Source organism: Nomascus leucogenys, chromosome 14 (genome assembly GCF_006542625.1).
Source record: "Nomascus leucogenys isolate Asia chromosome 14, Asia_NLE_v1, whole genome shotgun sequence".
Taxonomy (NCBI): Eukaryota; Metazoa; Chordata; class Mammalia; order Primates; family Hylobatidae; genus Nomascus; species Nomascus leucogenys.
Genome location: NC_044394.1, coordinates 92,617,333 through 92,631,595, shown reverse-complemented (window position 1 = coordinate 92,631,595; position 14,263 = coordinate 92,617,333). Strand labels below are relative to the sequence as shown.

General features: G+C 43.7%; 1 protein-coding gene across 4 annotated transcripts in view; it reads right to left on the bottom strand.

Moving 5' to 3' along the window:
• The window catches only part of TBCD (tubulin folding cofactor D), a 186,900-nt gene that overhangs the window by 107,085 nt on the left and 65,552 nt on the right, over positions 1-14,263 (bottom strand). The gene's annotated exons all lie outside the window — the stretch shown is intronic.

Genomic DNA, 14,263 nt, shown 5'->3' with positions numbered 1-14,263 from the left:
TTTGATCGTGTGGATGTGTGCGTGTGTGCATGTGTGCGGGTGTGTGTGGGTGTGTGCTTGTGCATCTGCGGGTGTGTGTGCGCATTCCATTGTGTGGGTGTGCACGTGTGCATATCTGTGGGGGGTGCGCATTCAATTGTGTGAGTATGCAGAGATGTGCATCTCTGCAGGTGTGTGCACGTTCGATTGGGTGTGCATACATACATATCTGTGGGGGGGTGTGCATTCAATCGTGTGGGTGTGCGTGTGCTATCTGTGGGTGTGTGCGCATTCGATCCTGTGGGTGTGCGTGTGTGCATATCTGCGGGGGGGTGTACACGTAGTGGGGGTGGGCACACGTGATTGTATGGGTGTGCACGTGTGCTATCTGTGGGGGTGGGTGTGCACATTCAATTGGGTGTACACGTGTCAACGTGCATGTGTCGATGTGCACACGTACGTGTGTATGCACTTCATCTGTGCATGAGTGTGTGAGCGTGCATGTGTGCACATGGGTTTAAATCAGTGCTCAAGTACAGGCATGTGCAAAGCACCCCTGGGGCTACTCAAAGGCCATCCATGGGGTCCTCAGGCTTCAGAGTGCTTTAGGAGCGTACACTTCCGGAGCCTCAGCCCCTAAGGCTCTGCTTGAGAAAGGGTTTCTCCATCCCCATGTCCCCTCTCACAACAGTCCTTTCTCTCACTTTTCAAGAAAGGCAGCCTCTCACCCAACACACTGGAAACCATGCAGTGGACGCTACAATGGGAACTGCTCCAGTGACTGGGAAATGCTTCCCCATGCAGGTGGCTGTCAACGCATCACTTCACAGGACTGAGGCCACCCTACCGAAGCTGCTCAGTGATGGAGCACAGAGGTCAGGCGTGAGCTTGGAAAAAGTTGAAACACCAACACTGCTAAAGCAAAATTTCTGCCATTCCTAGCCACTTGAATGAGACTTGAATGAATAAGACTTCTTAGTACTTAAAACTGAAAGTAAAAATAGGGGCCGGGCGTAGTGGCTCACACCTGTCATCCCAGCACATTGAGAGGCCAAAGCGGATGGATTGCTTGAGGTCAGGAGTTTGAGACCCGCCTGGGCAACATGGAAAAACCCCGTCTCTACTAAAAATAGTTAGCCAGGTATGGTGGCACATGCCTGCGGTCCCAGCTACTCGGGAGGCTGAGGCAGGAGGATGGCCTGAGCCTGGGAGACAGAGGTTGTAGTGAGCCATGATCACACTACTGCACTCCAGCCTGGGTGACAGTGAGACACTTTCTCAAAAAAAAAATAAAAATAAAAAGTAAAAACTGTTGCAGAACCTTACCTTATTCTGGTTAAAAGCATGGCTCATGGCCAGGCATGGTGGCACACACCCGTAATCCCAGCACTTTGGGAGGCTGAGGTGAGAGGACTGCTTGAGCCAAGGAGTTCAAGACCAGTCTGGGCAATATAGGGAGACCCCATCCCTACAAAAAATACAATAATTAGCTGAGCAATGTGGTGTTTGCCTGTAGTCCCAGCAACTTGACAGGCTGAGGCAGGAGGATGGCTTGAGCCCAGGAGGTCAAGGCTGCAGTGAGCCCAGATCGCACCGCTTCACTCCAGCCTGGCTGACAGGACAAGAATCATCTCAAAAAATAAAAACAAAAAAAGCTTGACCCATCAAAAGACAACTCAAACTAAACAGCTATCTTATTAAGAGCTAAATTTCAACAATATGCTATTTTATGTTGTTTTGGTCAACTCTGTACTAATAATTTTTTAAAACCCAATCTAGAAAAACTTCTAAATAACTAGCATCTTAAAACTTAAATTTAAAAAATAATAAAAAAATAAAGTCATGAACACCTGTGGAAAAAACAAACAAATAACTAGCATCTTATGGCCACACAAAATGCAAAAGTTGAAGTTTACGTTCATGTGATTTTCTTTTGTTGCAGATAAATGATAGATCAATGAAGATTCTTAGGCACAGAAATACATTACATTAGGGTAAAATGCTCTGGGAAAAAAGTAAATGGAAATATGGGCTTAAGAAGAAAAAGGAAGAATAAAATTTCTGTGAGAGAAAAACTTGCCTATGAAATTGTTTTTTAGACAGGGTCTCGCTCACTGGCCCAGGCTGGAGTACAGTGGTGTGATCACAGCTCACTGCAGCCTCAACCTCCCTGAGCTCAACTGATCCTCCCACCTCAGCCTCCCAAAGTCCTGAGAGTACAGATGTGAGACACGGCACCCAGCCCTGTAAATGTTTTAATGAAGAATGTTAGATTATTCTACCTCGATTTCCTGGATTTATTTAGATGAGTGATGCAATAGTTTTATTTTATTTTTTTTTTTTTGAACATCAATTTTCTTTTTTTTTTATTATTATAGTTTAGGTTTTAGGGTACATGTGCACAATGTGCAGGTTTGTTACATATGTATCCATGTGCCATGTTGTTTTGCTGCACCCATTAACTCGTGAAATAGTTTTATTTTAAAATGACAATACTCGGGATGGCAAATAGTTATTTGCAACTGGTTAGAGTTCTATAAAACTTGTAAGAGGGATACAGAGTTTGTCACAATTCCAAGGGGTATCAAGCTGTCCCTAAAGCAGCAGCAAGGACACCAGCAGGTCCCCCAGCCCTGTCGCGCACCCACCTCAGACAACCACTACACCAGCCCAAAAGGCACACGGTCAGACGCAGAACCATAAACACAGACGCAGTGCTGAGTTGCTCACCTGGGCACTTCTGGTTATATACACCAGTATGTTTTGGCAAAGAACAAAAATATTATACCTCCAGCTTTCCAGAAACTAAACAGCCGTGCAGGGAGCAGTGACAAGACATCACATGTCGCGGTCCACACTCAGGACCCAAAGCCTCACACCCCTGCAGACAAGGAGCTCTGACATCACACCCCCAAGAACACAGCCCTCCATTGTCCAGGGCCCAAAGATTCTGAGAACATCGTTTGATCGCTCACCAAAAAGCACCAGGAATCATTTTAAATGACAAATAGGGAGAAACAGGGGCAGCTGGGCATCCTCCTGCAACAGGGCAGCATGGGGAACCCCACCCAGGCACAATGGTTGTGGCACAGGCTACATGTGCCTGATGCATGGCGAGCTGTACTATGAAAACTCTACACTCCGACACAATTCCTCCAAAGGTCATCTCCAATAGCTCACCCACTGCAACCAGGATAAGCCCTTTGTGTCTATCTCTAAAAGCAAAATCGATTCCTAGAGCTTTATAGCAAAAAAAAAAAACAAAAAGACTTTTTTTTTTTTTTAAATAGACTTTGCACTGCCCTCCCGGAAGTTACCATCTCCACCCAAAATTTTAACTCAACATCTTTTTCTATGAATCTATTGCTTTAAATTTTTTTTTTAAGTATTATTATAGTTTTAGGGTACATGTGCACAACGTGCAGGTTTCTTACATATGTATACATGTGCCATGTTGGTGTGCTGCACCCATTAACTCGTCATTTAACATTAGGTATATCTCCTAATGCTGTCTCTCCCTCCTCCCCCCATCCCACAACAGTCCCCGGAGCGTGATGTTCCCCTTCTTGTGTCCATGTGTTCTCATTGTTCCATTCCCACCTATGACTGAGAACATGCGGTGTTTGGTTTTTTGTCCTTGCGATATTTTGCTGAGAATGATGGTTTCCAGTTTCATCCATGTCCCTACAAAGGACATGAACTCATCATTTTTTCTGGCTGCATAGTATTCCATGGTGTATATGTGCCACATTTTCTTAATCCAGTCTATCATTGTTGGACATTTAGGTTGGTTCCAAGTCTTTGCTATTGCGAATAGTGCCGCAATAAACATACGTGTGCATGTGTCTTTATAGCAGCATGATTTATAATCCTTTGAGTATATACCCAGTAATGGGATGGCTGGGTCAAATGGTATTTCTAGTTCTAGATCCCTGAGGAATCGCCACACTGACTTCCACAATGGTTGAACTAGTTTACAGTCCCACCAACAGTGTAAAAGTGTTCCTATTTCTCCACATCCTCTCTAGCACCTGTTGTTTCCTGACTTTTTAATGATCACCATTCTAACTGGTGTGAGATGGTATCTCATTCTGGTTTTGATTTGCATTTCTCTGATGGCCAGTGATGATGAGCATTTTTTCATGTGTTTTTTGGCTGCATAAATGTTTTCTTTTGAGAAGTGTCTGTCCATATCCTTCACCCACTTTTTGATGGGGTTGTTTTTTTCTTGTAAATTTGTTGGAGTTCATTGTAGATTCTGGATATCAGTCCTCTGTCAGATAAGTAGGTTGCAAAAACTTTCTCCCATTCTGTAGGTTGCCTGTTCACTCTGATGGTAGTTTCTTTTGCTGTCAGAAGCTCTTTAATTAGATCCCATTTGTCAATTGTGGCTTTTGTTGCCATTGCTTTTGGTGTTTTAGACATTAAGTCCTTGCCCATGCCTATGTCCTGAATGGTATTGCCTAGGTTTTCTTCTAGGGTTTTTATGGTTTTAGGTCTAACATTTAAGTCTTTAATCCATCTTGAATTAATTTTTGTATAAGGTGTAAGGAAGGGATCCAGTTTCAGCTTTCTACATATGGCTAGCCAGTTTTCCCAGCACCATTTATTAAATAGGGAATCCTTTCCCCATTGCTTGTTTTTGTCAGGTTTGTCAAAGATCAGATAGTTGTAGATATGTGGCATCATTTCTGAGGGCTCTGTTCTGTTCCATTGGTCTATGTCTCTGTTTTGGTACCAGTACCATGCTGTTTTGGTTACTGTAGCCTTGTAGTATAGTTTGAAGTCAGGTAGCGTGATGCCTCCAGCTTTGTTCTTTTGGCTTAGGAATGACTTGGCGATGTGGGCTCTTTTTTGGTTCCATATGAACTTTAAAGTAGTTTTTTCCAATTCTGTGAAGAAAGTCATTGGTAGCTTGATGGGGATGGCATTGAATCTATAAATTACCTTGGGCAGTATGGCCATTTTCACGATATTGATTCTTCCTACCCATGAGCATGGAATGTTCTTCCATTTGTTTGTATCCTCTTTTATTTCACTGAGAAGTGGTTTGGAGTTCTCCTTGAAGAGGTCCTTCGCATCCCTTGTAAGTTGGATTCCTAGGTATTTTATTCTCTTTGAAGCAATTGTGAATGGGAGTTCACTCATGATTTGGCTCTCCTTTTGTCTGTTATTGGTGTATAAGAATGCTTGTGATTTTTGTACATTGATTTTATACATTGATTTTGTATCCTGAGACTTTGCTGAAGTTGCATATCAGCTTGAGGAGATTTTGGGCTGAGACAATGGGGTTTTCTTGATATACAATCATGTCATCTGCAAACAGGGACAATTTGACTTCCTCTTTTCCTAATTGAATACCCTTTATTTCCTTCTCCTGCCTGACTGCTCTGGCCAGAACTTCCAACACTATGTTGAACAGGAGTGGTGAGAGAGGGCATCCCTGTCTTGTGCCAGTTTTCAAAGGGAATGCTTCCAGTTTTTGCCCATTCAGTATGATATTGGCTGTGGGTTTGTCGTAGATAGCTCTTATTATTTTGAGATACGTCCCATCAATACCTAATTTATTGAGAGTTTTTAGCATGAAGGGTTGTTGAATTTTGTCAAAGGCCTTTTCTGCATCTATTGAGAGAATCATGAGGTTTTTGTCTTTGGTTCTGTTTATATGCTGGATTACATTTATTGATTTGCATATGTTGAACCAGCCTTGCATCCCAGGGATGAAGCCCACTTGATCATGGTGGATAAGCTTTTTGATGTGCTGCTGGATTCGGTTTGCCAGTATTTTACTGAGGATTTTTGCATCGATGTTCATCAAGGATATTGGTCTAAAACTCTCTTTTTTGGTTGTGTCTCTGCCAGGCTTTGGTATCAGGATGATGCTGGCCTCATAAAATGAGTTAGGGAGGATTCCCTTTTTTTCTCTTGCTTGGAATAGTTTCAGAAGGAATGGTACCAGCTCCTCTTTGTACCTCTGGTAGAATTCGGCTGTGAATCCATCTGATCCTCGACTTTTTTTGGTTGGTAAGCTATTGATTATTGCCTCAATTTCAGAGCCTCTTATTAGTCTATTCAGAGATTCAACTTCTTCTTGGTTTAGTCTTGGGAGGATGTATGTGTCAAAGAATTTATCCATTTCTTCTAGATTTTCTAGTTTATTTGCGTACAGGTGTTTATAGTATTCTCTGATGGTGGTTTGTATTTCTGTGGGATCAGTGGTGATATCCCCTTTATCATTTTTTATTGTGTCTATTTGATTCTTCTCTCTTTTCTTCTTTATTAGTCTTGATAGCAGTCTATCAATTTTGTTGATCTTTTCAAAAAACCAGCTCCTGGATTCATTAATTTTTTGAAGTGTTTTTTGTGTGTCTATTTCCTTCAGTTCTGCTCTGATCTTAGTTATTTCTTGCCTTCTGCTAGCTTTTGAATGTGTTTGCTCTTGCTTTTCTAGTTCTTTTAATTGTGATGTTAGGGTGTCAATTTTAGATCTTTCCTGCTTTCTCTTGTGGGCATTTAGTGCTATAAATTTCCCTCTACACACTGCTTTGAATGTGTCCCAGAGATTCTGGTATGTTGTGTCTTCGTTCTCGTTGGTTTCAAAGAACATCTTTATTTCTGCCTTCATTTCGTTATATACCCAGTAGTCATTCAGGAGCAGGTTGTTCAGTTTCCATGTAGTTGAGCCGTTTTGAGTGAGTTTCTTAATCCTGAGTTCTAGTTTGATTGCACTGTGGTCTGAGAGACAGTTTGTTATAATTTCCGTTCTTTTACATTTGCTGAGGAGTGCTTTACTTCCAACTATGTGGTCAATTTTGGAGTAGGTGTGATGCTGATTGATTTGTTGATTTGGGGTGGAGAATTCTGTAGATGTCTAATAGGTCTGCTTGGTGCAGAGCTGAGTTCAATTCCTGGGTATCCTTGTTAACTTCCTGTCTCGTTGATCTGTCTAATGTTGACAGTGGGGTGTTAAAGTCTCCCAATATTATTGTGTGGGAGTCTTAAGTCTCTTTGTAGGTCACTAAGGACTTGCTTTATGAATCTGGGTGCTCCTGTATTGGGTGCATATATATTTAGGATAGTTAGCTCTTCTTGTTGAATTGAAGCCTTTACCATTATGTAATGGCCTTCTGTCTCTTTTGATCTTTGTTGGTTTAAAGTCTGTTTTATCAGAGACTAGGATTGCAATCCCTGCCTTTTTTTGTTTTCCATTTGCTTGGCAGATCTTCCTCCATCCCTTTATTTTGTGCCTATGTGTGTCTCTGCACATGAGATGGGTTTCCTGAATACAGCACACTGATGGGTCTTGACTCTTTATCCAATTTGCCAGTCTGTGTCTTTTAATTGGAGCATTTAGCCCATTTACATTTAAGGTTAGTATTGTTATGTGTGAATTTGATCCTGTCATTATGATGTTAGCTGGTTATTTTGCTCGTTAGTTGATGCAGTTTCTTCCCAGCCTTGATGGTCTTTACAATTTGGCATGTTTTTGCAGTGGCTGGTACCAGTTGTTCCTTTCCATGTTTAGTGCTTCCTTCAGGAGCTCTTTTAGGGCAGTCCTGGTGGTGACAAAATCTCTCAGCATTTGCTTGTCTGTAAAGTATTTTATTTCTCCTTCACTTATGAAGCTTAGTTTGGCTGGATATGAAATTCTGGGTTGAAAATTCTTTTCTTTAAGAATGTTGAATATTGGCCCCCACTCTCTTCTGGCTTGTAGAGTTTCTACCGAGAGATCAGCTGTTAGTCCGATGGGCTTCCCTTTGTGGGTAACCTGACCTTTCTCTCTGGCCACCCTTAACATTTTTTCCTTCATTTCAACTTTGGTGAATCTGACAATTATGTGTCTTGAAGTTGCTCTTCTCGAGGAGTATCTTTGTGGCGTTCTCTGTATTTCCTGAATCTGAATGTTGGCCTGCCTTCCTAGGTTGGGGAAGTTCTCCTGGATAATATCCTGCAGAGTGTTTTCCAACTTGGTTCCATTCTCCCCGTCACTTTCAGGTGTACCAATCAGACGTAGGTTTGGTCTTTTCACATAGTCCCATATTTCTTGGAGGCTTTGTTCATTTCTTTTTATTTTTTCTCTAAACTTCTTTTCTCGCTTCATTTCATTCATTTCATCTTCCATCGCTGATACCCTTTCTTCCAGTTGATCACATCGGCTCCTGAGGCTTCTGCATTCGTCATGTAGTTCTAATGCCTTGGCTTTCAGCTCCATCAGGTCCTTTAAGGACTTCTCTGCATTGGTTATTCTAGTTATCCATTCATCTAATTTTTTTTCAAAGCTTTTAACTTCTTTGCCATTGGTTCGAATTTCCTCCTGTAGCTCAGAGTAGTTTGATCGTCTGAAGCCTTCTTCTCTCAACTCGTCAAAGTCATTCTCCATCCAGCTTTGTTCCGTTGCTGGTGAGGAGCTGCATTCCTTTGGAGGAGGAGAGGCGCTCTGCTTTTTAGAGTTTCCAGTTTTTCTGCTCTGTTTTTTTCCCATCTTTGTGGTTTTATCTACCTTTGGTCTTTGATGATGGTGACATACAGATGGGGTTTTGGTGTGTATGTCCTTTCTGTTTGTTAGTTTTCCTTCTAACAGACAGGACCCTCAGCTGCAGGTCTGTTGGAGTTTGCTAGAGGTCCACTCCAGACCCTGTTTGTCTGGGTTTCAGCAGCGGTAGCTGCAGAACAGCAGATATTGGTGAACCGCAAATGCTGCTGCCTGATTGTTCCTCTGGAATTTGTGTCTCAGAGGAGTTCCCGGCCGTGTGAGGTGTCAGTCCGCCCCCACTGGGGGATGCCTCCCAGTTAGGCTGCTCGGGGGTCAGGGACCCACTTGAGGAGGCAGTCTGCCCGTTCTCAGATCTCAAGCTGTGTGCTGGGAGAACCACTACTCTCTTCAAAGCTGTCAGAGAGGGACATTTCAAGACTTATTTTTTAACTACACTACGTTTCTGCATTTATGCATGACCCAACTTAAGAACTAAACACTTGTAATTTTTACATACAAAAAGTAGTAAGCTCTCAAAAAGTTGAACATAGAATTACCACAAGACCCACTAATTCCACTTCTGGGTATATACCCAAAGGAACTAAAAAAAGGGGTCTCAAACAAGTTCTTGTATCCATGTCCACAGCAGCATTATTCATAATACCCAAAAGGTGGGAACAACCCAAGTGTCCACTGAAAAATGAATGGATCGTGAAAATATGGCCAGGTGTGGTGGTGCACACCCGCAATCACAGCTATTCAGGAGGCTGAGGTGGGAGGGTCGCTCAAGCCCAGGGGTTGGAAGCTGTAGTGTACTATGATTGGGCCTGTGAATAGCCACTGCACTCCAGCCTGGACAATACAGTGACATCCCATTTTAAAAAATAAGTATATGGGTCGGGCGTGGTGGCTCACGCCTGTAATCCCAGGACTTTGAGAGGCCAAGGCGGGTGGATTATGAGGTCAGGAGATCGAGACCATCCTGGCTAACATGGTAAAACTCCATCTCTACTAAAAATACAAAACAAATTAGCCGGGCTTGGTGGTGGGTGCCTGTAGTCCCAGCTACTCAGGAGGTTGAGGCAGGAGAATGGCGTGAACGCAGGAGGCGGAGCTTGCAGTGAGCTGAGGTCACACCACTGCACTCCAGCGTGGACGACTAAGCAAGACTCTGTCTCAAAAAAAAAAAAAAAAAAGTAAAAATAAAATAAATACATGGTATGTCCATATAATGAAATATTATTCAGCCTTTAAAAGAAAGAAAATTCTGATACATGGTACAATGCAGATTAACCTTGAAAACATGATGCTAAATAAAATAAGCCAGACATGAAAGGCCAAATATCGTCCAATTCCACTTGTACAAGGTCTCTACAACAGGCAAAGTCCTTTTACAAGCAGAAAGTAGACCAGAGTTACAAAGGGTTGAAGGAAAGAGAATCAGGGGCGAGTGACTTCTTAATGCGGGGTGATGAGAAGTTTTGGAACCAGACAATGGTGATGGTTGTACAAAAGTGAGAGTGTAATTAATGCCACTGGATTAATATGCTTAACAATTAAAAGAGCAAATTTGTTATACATATTTTACCACAATTTTCTAAGTAATAATAGAATATTCTAAAAACCATGGAATTATATATTTTAAATGAGTGAATTATATGGTAGACAAACTGTGTACCAATAAAGCTGAAAATAAATAAAGGATCCTTGAATTCACATGTAAGAGAAGATGCCGAGAACACCCTTTGTAAGCAGTCTTAACAGGGGCCCACTGCTGTCTACCCCCACCAGTGTTAACATTCAGCCAAAATGCCACGTTCTATAGGGAGGGAGGGAGGGAGAGCAGGGTGGAGTGCAACACGAAACACACACGTTCACACAAGGAAAAAACACCATTAACACAAAAAAAGAACAATCGGTCCACGTACAAAGTTAAAGACGTCTCATGCTTTTCATTTTCCTGAAAACCTGAAAGCTTAAAAGCCTACCAAGATTAAACAAGCCAACAAAAACAGGCAGGGAACTGGACACTGGGGCCATGTCAGGACATGCTCGGAGCCGACCTCTCCCAGGCCCCCTTGATCACCTGGGAACTGAGGTACACAGGCCTGCGGCGGGCAGCAGGGTCAGGCCAGGCCACAGCCAGGGCTGGACAGACAGCAGGGCCCCCCACAGGAGCCTGAGCCAGCCTCGGCACTGAGCCCCAACGGCTCTACCAGGGAGGGAGCGCCCTGTCCCTAGACCTCAGCTAGAGCTGCTCTCCTGGAATTCACCATCCACCTCTGTGCTCCAGAGCCTGTGAGGAAACTCTGGTCCTCCATCCCTTCCCCCTCTCAGAATCGGACTCCTCTCCTATAAAATATCCCTTCTGAAGAAGCCTCTGCGGGTTTCCTTCCTTCCATGTCAGCGGCTTCCTCCCCTTTTCTCCACCTCCCCATGCCAATGAGCCTGGGAACCCGGTCCGAGCTTTTCCACTCATTCACCTTCCTCATCTCTCACTCCCTCCTGTGCGAACTCATCCAACCCATAACTTTGTAGACCATTTCTATGTGGAAGGCGCCAACATGTCACTCTCTGACCTTCTTACTATCTCACTCTCTTTCACTGAATAGAACAGCAAAGTCGTTGAGTTCAGAATCCTACATGCAGCATAAGTATTTCCTTTTCTCCTTCGTCACAGCTCTGGTCTCACTCCGAACACTGTGGCGGCTCCCAGATGGCCTCGCTCTTCCTTTCCACTGTGCTCCCGTGTATTCCCCAGTATCCGACTTTATGTCGAATAATTTCCAAACCCCTCACTGTGCTCCTGAAGCCCCTCTAGGATCTGGCCCCCAGGCGCTTTTCTGTGCCCACTCTTCGGCTCTCTCGGCCATCCAGCTCATGCGAGCCTTCGTTCCTCTTTGAGACGCTGCGGTCAGGAGTCCATCCTGCTCGGCTCCTTCACGCTAGAAGCTCTCAGTGTAAATGTTGCCCCAGGAGGTCTTCCCCAAGTCTTATTCAAGTCACTGGTTGGCCCCATCACTGAGGATCTCACCACCCTTTTGTATTTTCTTAACGATTTTATCCGTTCTCTGAAATCGCTCCCTTGTTTCCTTGTTTAATGTCTGAATCTCCCTCCAAACCCTGTCCCCTTCACCATCACAGAAACGCTGTGTCCTCACCTCCACTGCCAAGGGCAGTGGGCGCCAATTGCATTTGTTGTAGGAAGGACGTGCAGAGTTTTCATCATCCAAAGAGAAAAACATGACAGTTAGTTTTGGAAGCCAGAAAACATAGTCCACAGGTGGGAATTAATCTACTGAATGGTGCTTTTAACAAGACCCCAACGCAGCTGCAGCAACATCATCGTAAGACACTTCTTGTACGTCTTCGGTGAACGCTGAGAGCGTGTGCTCCAATGCAACTTTATACACTTTTCAAAATTTATAACATTTATATAAACTTATAAAAATTAAATGTTTATTAAAATTTTTTCAAAATTTATAAAATTTATTAAACACTTAAAAATTTTCTCAAAACATCACCTTAGATAAGAGTTAGGCAGCCTGTATTTCCGACATGCAGGGCTTACTACCTGGTGCAGGTTCACAGGGACCTTGAGCCTCCTAGCAGTAAAGTTGCAGGAAGGTTAGAAGGGGCTTCTCTACGGCTGTGAGACACCAGACAATTACACTTTATAGGACACGGGGTGACAGACTGCACCTTCTGGGGGAAAGGGTAGGCCTCCTTGAGAGGGCAGTGAAGAACCCCAGCCCGAAGATTGCACAGGGAGCTTCCTAAATTTGAGGGAAGCATGAGAAAAGCTTTGTAGATGCTAATTTAACAGAGACCTGCTTTGGCCACACAGTGTGTATAAACAGACCTACGTCAGCAACACAGCCCTCAAATCTGTTATTTGGGAAACACATATGCAAAGATTTCTTCCTTTTTAGGCTTTAAAGCAAAGGTTAAGTGCTGGGAAGCAAGTGTGAGCCACTGTGCTCAGTCTTAGAAAAAGACTTTAAATCAACTGCTTTAAATATGCTCACAGATCTCAAGAAAACTGTGGACAAAGAACTAAAGGAGACCAAAAGAACAACATTTAAACTAACATGGAATGTTGATAAAGGGACAGAAATTATAAAAAGAGGCTGGGCACAGCAGCTCACTCCTACAATCCCAGCACTCTGAGAGGCCAAGGCAGGAAGATCACTCGAGTCCAGGAATTTGAAAGCAGCCTGGACAATAAAGCGAGATCCTGTTTCTACAATTTTTTTTTCAGTGCAGCAGGCCTGTGGTCTCAGCTACTCAGGAGGCTGAGGCAGGAGAACTGCTTGGGCCTGGGAGGTTGAGGCTGCAGTAAGCTGTGATACCACCACTGCACTCCAGCCTGGGCAACAGAGCAAGACCCTGTCTCAAAAAGAAATTATTAAAAGAGAAACTAAAGAGAAATTCTGGAACTGAGGACTCAAGAGCTGAAATGAGTGCAGAACCTAAGAGACTCACAGGGCACCATCAAGCGTACCAACATGTGTATTCACGTAACAAGAGTCCCACAGGGAGAGGAGAGGGGCAGAAAAATACCCGAAGAAACAATGACTGAAAACTTCCCGTTTGATGAATGACCTGAATCTACACATCCAAGAAGCTCAGAAAAACACCAAATGCTACTTATTATTACCCAAACCAATATGCACAATTCCCAATCAATAAGGATAGCAAGGGAAACAGGGTTCATACAAAATGTCCAAAGAGATCAGAACACTTGACATTTTTCAAGAAGCAAAATACTGATGAAAACCACAAAATGCATAATTAGGAGCACATGTATACATTTTATCAAAGTAGTACAGTTGGCTGGGCACAGTGCCTCACGCCTGTAATCCCAGCACTTTGGGAGGCTGAGGCAGGCAGATCACTTGAGGTCAGGAGTTCGAGACCAGCCTGGCCAACATGGAGAAATCTGGTCTCTACTAAAAGTAAAAAAATTAGCTGGGCATGGTGGCAGGCGCCTGTAATCCCAGCTACTCAGGAGGCTGAGCCATGAGAATCACTTGAACCTGGGAGATGGAGCTGGCAATGAGCCAAGAGGGCGCCACTGCACTTCAGCCTGGGCAACAGAGCAAGACTCTTTCTCAAAAAAAGAAAAAAAAAAAAAGGTAAAGTTAAACCAAATGCATCCCCCCACCTGTGATCCTTGTATCCAACAGAGGAAACTGTAAGGGTTCACAAACGTTATATGAGCTTACTCATGGTGAGGAGTGCCCACCTCCTCCTGCCATAACAACAGAGGGGTTCAAAGAGGAGCCACAAAAAAGGTGAAAGGACCTACGCCAGGACCACTCCAGAAAAGTCCTGGAATTTGAATCACCTAAAACAAAGACCAAGTAGCCCTTTAACAGTAGTCCTCAAACAGAGGTGATGACGCGAAGAGAAAAAGAACACGGCCCACTGTCCACAGGCCAAGGCAGGAGGATCGCTTGAGTGCAGCGGTGTGATCACGGCTCACTGCAGCCTCAATCTCCTGGGCTCAAGCAATTCTCCCACCTCAACCTCCTGAGTAGCTGGGACTGCACCCAACTACCTTTTTAAAACAATTTTTGTAGAAACAGGATCTCATTTTGTTGCCCAGGCTGCTTTTGAATTTCTTTAAAAAATTAGCTGGGCGTGGTGGTGTGCACAGAGTCAGAGACCAAGAAATAGGCTTACAGCACAACAGATGGAGACTGTGTGTGTGTGTGTGTGTGTGTGTGTGTGTGTGTGTGTGTGTGTGTGTGGAGAGGAATCGGCAGGATTCCCTAAAAAGTAACCCAAAGAAAATGCGATGCTTTT